Raw genomic sequence first — 7,509 nt, forward strand, 5'->3', positions numbered from 1 at the left:
TGCTCACTGGAAGGACAGATCGTGAAGTTGAGGCTCCAATACTTTGGCCACCTCATGAGAAGAGAAGACTCCCTGGAAAAGACCCTGATGTTGGGAAAGATGGAGGGCACAAGGAGAAGGGGACGACAGAGGACGAGATGGTTGGACAGTGTTCTCGAAGCTACCAACATGAGTCTGACCAAACTGCGGGAGGCACTGGAAGACAGGAGTGCCTGGCATGCTCTGGTCCATGGGGTCACGAAGAGTCAGACACGACTAAACGACTAAACAACAACAACAACATACCCATGTGCATGACCCATGACAAGCCTTAACCTCACCCACTCCCTTCTCCTAGGTGACACTGGATGGCTGATCTGATTCTAATGGACGTTATGCACACACCCAGATCTGCTTCCTTCCTTCTTTTGGGGGGATAGTTTATCGTAAAAGAGGCCACCAAGCTCTTCCTCTGCACCAGCCATGAGCAAGCTTTTAGTTTACACCTTCCCTGACCCCCTCTTCCTTTACTATGTGACTGAGAAAGAAACTGGAGGCACACACTTCTTTTTAAAAATAATAATAATAATGCTTTATTATTCATTTTCCATATATATACACAACAGGCAGTCATCTTCATTTTGATCAATCCAGTAATAATATCACAAGAGACACATACAGTTTCAACTATGTGCTTTCTACATGAATCTGACTTCCCACCATCTCCATGTTTCCTTTATATTAAACATCTTGCTTTACTTAGTTTTACTTATAGTTTAAATTCAGTCGCCGCCATGGGTGTAGCCAGGTGTTTTAGGGGGGCAGAATATTAGTTAACAATGTATTTTTATTGATGATTGGGGGGAGCAGCTGCTACACACTACCCGCTACACACACGATCACCGCTTCTTGTTATAGTTTAAAATCTAGCACAGTCGTACCTTGCAAGTCGAATGGAATCCGTTCCGGAAGTCCGTTCGACTTCCAAAACGTTCAGAAACAAAAGCATGGCTTCTGATTGGCTGTAGGAAGCTCCTGCAGCCATTCGGAAGCCGCGGAAGCCCCATTGGACATTCGGCTTCCAAAAATAGTTCATAAATTAGAACAGTCACTTCCAGACTTGCCATGTTTGGGAGCCAAAATGTTTGAGAACTAACCAGTTCGAAAACCAAGGTACAGCTGTAGTTCGAACTAGCCAGGATCAGATTGTGCTTTAGAAAGTTGGCTTGGTTATGACTAAGAGTTTCAGCGAACCGATGGTCCCCGAGTTGTTGTTTTTCTTCCATTAGGGAGCTCTTTAAATGCAACAGGATTCTAGTTTAGAAGTAAGGAAGCTAGTAAAAGTAATTGGATATTGCCATCCAGTGCTCCGTTTGTGTCATTGCAACCAATGCTTAATAAAAGATTGGTAAGGTGATTTCCATACCACAATGGTGCCTCTGAGGGCTCAGCCGCACTCCTGCTTTCCCAGTGCCTAGAAAGCACAATTCCAAGTGGTTTTTTGTTCATCCGGTGCTTTCTAGGCACAGATGTGAGCAGTTTGCCCCTCCGCTTTCCCCTGGAAAACCCACCCTTTAGCTCTAAACTGGAGCAAACATCAGTGTGGAGAAAATATTATTGATGTTTGCGCTGATTCTGCAGTAAACAGCGGGTTTTCGGGGGGGGTATAGGGCAAGCAGAAGCGTGGATGAACCTAGTCAATGCCAAATTTGGGTTCTGTGCAGCACATAATTTCTTTCCCTAAAGCATTTTTCCAGCTAATTGTATTACATAAAACTCATAAAAGCAAGAGAGTCCATAAAGGTAAAGGGACCCCTGACCATTAGGTCCAGTCATGACCGACTCTAGGGTTGCGGCGCTCATCTCGCTTTATTGGCCGAGGGAGCCGGTGTACAGCTTCCGGGTCATGTGGCCAGCATGACTAAACCGCTTCTGGCGAACCAGAGCAGCGCACGGAAACACCGTTTACCTTCCCGCTGGAGCGGTACCTATTTATCTACTTGCACTTTGACGTGCTTTCGAACTGCTAGGTTGGCAGGAGCAGGGACCGAGCAACGGGAGCTCATCCCGTCACGGGGATTTGAACCGCCAACCTTCTGATCGGCAAGTCCTAGGCTCTGTGGTCCTAGGCTCAAGAGAGTCCTTACCTATAGGCTTATAACCTAAAGGATGTGGCAGAAAAGGAAGAAGGTGTGAGGATAGAGGAGGAAAAGGAGAAAACACAGGCAGCATATTAAAAAGTGATATAGTATTTCTTATAATGGCCGGTGGGAATGGAGAGTGTTTAGGGAGAGGAGGAACCAAATACAGCGGTACCTCAGGTTAAGTACTTAATTCGTTCCAGAGGTCCGTACTTAACCTGAAACTGTTCTTAACCTGAAGCACCACTTTAGCTAATGGGGCCTCCTGCTGCTGCCACACCGCCGGAGCACGATTCCTGTTCTCATCCTGAAGCAAAGTTCTTAACCTGAGGTAATATTTCTGGGTTAGCGGAGTCTGTAACCTGAAGCTTATGTAACCTGAAGCGTATGTAACCCAAGGTACCACTGTACACGTGATCTCTGAGCTGAGCAGATGGAAGTAAAGGTGCCCCTAAAGGACCAGGTGTGCAGCCTGGGAGTCATTTTGGACTCATGGCTGTCCATGGAGGCACAGGTGAATTCTGTATCCAGGGTACAACAGCTGAATCCCTGCCTGACTGCACTCTGTCTCACCAGAGTGGTACATGATGTGGTTATCTCTTGTTTGAACTACTGAAATGTGTTCTATGTGAAGCTACCTTTGAAGGTGACTCGGAAACTACAACTAATCCAGAACGCAGACTGATGACTGGGAGTGGCTGCCAGGACACTGGTCCTAAAGGATCTACACTGGCTCCCAGTACATTTCCAAGCACAATTCAAAGTGTTTGTGCTGACCTTTAAAACCTTAAATGACCTTGGCCCTGTATACTCCATCCCCATCATCCCACACTGAGGTCCAGGTTTGAGGGTCTTCTGGCGGTTCCCTCACTGAGAAGTGAGGTTACAGGGAACCAGGCAGAGGGCCTTCTCAGTAGTTCCCTGTGGAATGCCCTCCCGTCAGATGTCAAGAAAATAAACAACTACCTGACTTTTAGAAGACATCTGAAGGCAGCCCTGTACAGGGAGGTTTTTAATGGTGTTTTAATAGTGAGGTTTTTTTGTGTTTTAATATTTTGTTGGAAGCCGTCCTGAGCGGCTGGGGCAACCCAGGCAGATGGGTAGCATATAAATAATAAAATCAGTGGTATTTTTCTAGAAAAAGAGGTGCTGGAACACACCACAAACGCCTCCCTCATTCTCTTAGAATTGCAGTGGTGTCCACCTGAGAGGTACCAGAACTAAGTTCCACTGAGATACAGCTGAAAAAAGCCCTGAAAATAATAATAATAATAATAATAATAATAATAATAATAATGATGATGATGATGTCCCTGATCTAGTTAGTACATCTGTTTTTAATGTGAAGCTATCATCCATCATCCATCCATTGACATCCTGGGCATCAGTGAACTAAAATGGACGGGAATGGGCGAATTCAGTTTGGATGACTATCATATCTACTACTGTGGGCAAGAAACCCATAAAAGAAATGGAGTGGCCCTCATAGTCAACAAAAGAGTGGCGAAAGCTGTACTGGGATGCAATCTCAAAAATGATAGAATGATCTCGATACGAATCCAAGGCAGACCTTTTAATATCACAGTAATCCAAGTTTATGCACCAACTACTGGTGCTGAAGAAACTGAAATTGACCAATTCTATGAAGACTTACAAGACCTTATAGAAGTGACACCAAAGAAGGATGTTCTTCTCATTATAGGGGATTGGAATGCTAAAGTAGGGAATCAAGAGATAAAAGGAACAACTGGCAAGTTTGGCTTTGGAGATCAAAACGAAGCAGCGCAAAGGCTAATAGAGTTCTGTCAAGAGAACAAGCTGGTCATCGCAAACACTCTTTTCCAACAACACAAGAGACGACTCTACACATGGACATCACCAGATGGGCAGCATCGAAATCAGATTGATTATATTCTCTGCAGCCAAAGATGGAGAAGCTCTATACAGTCAGCAAAAACAAGACCTGGAGCTGACTGTGGCTCAGATCATCAGCTTCTTATAGCAAAATTCAAGCTTAAACTGAAGAAAGTAGGAAAAACCACTGGACCGGTAAGATACAATCTAAACCAAATCCCTTATGAATACACAGTGGAAGTGAGGAACAGGTTTAAGGATTTCGATTTGCTGGACAGAGTGCCTGAAGAACTATGGATGGAGGCTCGCGACATTATACAGGAGGCAGCAACGAAAACCATCCCAATGAAAAAGAAATGCAAGAAAGCAAAGTGGCTGTCCAACGAAGCCTTACAAATAGCGGGGGAGAGAAGGCAAGCAAAATGTGAGGGAGATAGTGAAAGATACAGGAAATTGAATGCAGATTTCCAAAGAATAGCAAGGAGAGACAAGAAGGCCTTCTTAAACGAGCAATGCAAAGAAATAGAGGAAAACAACAGAATGGGAAGAACCAGAGATCTGTTCAAGAAAATCGGAAATATGAAAGGGACATTTCGTACAAAGATTACCATAATAAAGGACAAAAGTGGTAAGGACCTAACAGAAGCAGAAGACATCAAGAAGAGGTGGCAAGAATACACAGAGGAATTATACCAGAAAGATATGGATGACTCGTACACCCCAGATAGTGTGGTTGCTGACCTTGAGCCAGACATACTGGAGAGTGAAGTCAAATGGGCCTTAGAAAGCACTGCTAATAACAAGGCCAGTGGAAGTGATGATATTCCAGCTGAGCTATTTTAAATTTTAAACGATGATGCTGTTAAGGTGCTACACTCAATATGCCAGCAAATTTGGAAAACTCAGCAGTGGCCAGAGGATTGGAGAAGATCAGTCTACATCCCAATCCCAAAGAAGGGCAATGCCAAAGAATGCTCCAACTACCGCACAATTGCACTCATTTCACACGCTAGCAAGGTTATGCTTAAAATTCTACAAGGAAGGCTCAAGCAGTATATGGACCGAGAACTCCCAGAAGTGCAAGCTGGATTTCGAAGGGGCAGAGGAACCAGAGACCAAATTGCAAACATGCGCTGGATTATGGAGAAAGCTAGAGAGTTCCAGAAAGACATCTACTTCTGCTTCATTGACTATGCAAAAGCCTTTGACTGTGTCGACCACAGCAAACTATGGCAAGTTCTTAAAGAAATGGGAGTGCCTGATCACCTCATCTGTCTCCTGAGAAATCTCTATGTGGGACAAGAAGCTACAGTTAGAACTGGATATGGAACAACTGATTGGTTCAAAATTGGGAAAGGAGTACGACAAGGCTGTATATTGTCTCCCTGCTTATTTAACTTATATGCAGAATTCATCATGCGAAAGGCTGGGCTGGATGAATCCCAAGCTGGAATTAAGATCGCCGGAAGAAATATCAACAACCTCAGATATGCAAATGACACAACCTTGATGGTGGAAAGTGAGGAGGAATTAAAGAACCTTTTAATGAGGGTGAAAGAGGAGAGTGCAAAATATGGTCTGAAGCTCAGCATCAAAAAAACGAAGATCATGGCCACTGGTCCCATCACCTCCTGGCAAATAGAAGGGGAAGAATTGGAGGCAGTGAGAGATTTTACTTTCTTGGGCTCCTTGATCACCTCAGATGGTGACAGCAGTCACGAAATTAAAAGACGCCTCGCTCCTTGGGAGAAAGGCGATGGCAAACCTAGACAGCATCTTAAAAAGCAGAGACATCACCTTGCCAACAAAGGTCTGTATAGTTAAAGCCATGGTTTTCCCAGTAGTAATGTATGGAAGTGAGAGCTGGACCATAAAGAAGGCTGATCGCCGAAGAATTGATGCTTTTGAATTATGGTGCTGGAGGAGACTCTTGAGAGTCCCATGGACTGCAAGAAGATCAAACACATCCATTCTTAAGGAAATTAGCCCTGGGAGGACAGATCATGAAGCTGAGGCTCCAATACTTTGGCCACCTCATGAGAAGAGAAGACTCCCTGGAAAAGACCCTGATGTTGGGAAAGATGGAGGGCACAAGGAGAAGGGGACGACAGAGGACGAGATGGTTGGACAGGGTTCTTGAAGCGACAAACATGAGTCTGACCAAGCTGCGGGAGGCAGTGGAAGACAGGGGTGCCTGGCGTGCTCTGGTCCATGGGGTCACGAAGAGTTGGACATGACTAAACGACTATACAACAACAACATCATCCATCAGAAGAATAGGCTACCTCTTAGCACCAAACGCAGCTTCTCAACTTGCCAGTGCTGACACAATGCCACTTTTGCTCAGCTTCCTGTGAAGCACTTCAGTCATTCTTCTGCTAATCAGCATTTAGTTCAGCAAAGAGTAAGCCTTCATTTTCACAGATATGTTTTCTTTTAGCTTGTAATCAAAGCTTCGGTTGCGTCGCCTTCAAAAGCCAATTACCAACTAATGAGGGAGCACTTACAAATTATTTCGTTGTCAAAAACAATTTGGTTTCGGCTTAACACCAAACCTTGCTTGACAAGGTGCAGCAGCCCAGGTAGGATAAGGCTGCTCCAGTGCCAGAAACTGAACACCACTGGATTCCAGTTTTTTGGGGGGGCACAAGTGGGGAGATCTCTGTGATGCTCAGTTCCTGTTTGTGGGTTTCCCAGAGGCACCTAGTTTGCTACCGTGAGAACAGGAAGCCGGACTAGACGGTCCATAGCTCAGTGACAGAGCATCTGCGGGCAGAAGGTGTGAGGTTCAGTGCCCAGTGTCTCCAGGTGAGGCCCTGTCTGAAATCCTGGAGTGCCACTGGCAGTCAGTGCAGACAGCACCAAGCTAGTTGGGTCAATAGTCTGCCTTGGTTTAATGCAGCTTCCTATGGCAAACTGAATCACAAAACTGAAAGAAGCGCACGTTTCCACAGATAGCTGTACTTTACTCATCTATCAGTTTGGGAGAGCGGTATCACATGACTTGCTTCCAGACCTGTGATCGTGTATCAAGGAGGTTTATATTGGGGGTGTGTGTGTGAATGAATTCCTAGGCCCCACCAATAACCCAGAGATGCATTTTAAATAAAAGCACACGTTCTACTCATGTAAAAACACCAGGCAGGCCCCACAAATAACCTAGAGATGCATTTTAAATAAAAGGACACATTCTACTCATGTAAAAACACGCTGATTCCTGGACCGTCCACAGGCCAGTTTTAGAAGGCAATTGGGCCGGATCTGGCCCCCGGGCCTTAGTTTGCCTACCCATGATTGTGATCTACTTTCAGAATTAACATCTGCCAGTGATCTACCCTCATTTTTTAGGGGTTCAGGTCAAAGTTGTTGCACTTTTTTGGGAGGTGTTTGTTGGGGTTCCATTGGGGGGGGATTTTAAGGGGGAAGGGGATTAGTCGCTCACAAAAACAGCGTTGTGAAAGCATTTTGCCTCACATCAAAATCTCTGTCTTCTGTTACAGATGTCAGGAGAAAATCCAGGCAGGTGAGAGGGGCT

The sequence above is a fragment of the Podarcis pityusensis genome (assembly GCF_964106645.2).
Source record: "Podarcis pityusensis genome assembly, chromosome: 9".
In the NCBI taxonomy this organism is placed as follows: domain Eukaryota; kingdom Metazoa; phylum Chordata; class Lepidosauria; order Squamata; family Lacertidae; genus Podarcis; species Podarcis pityusensis.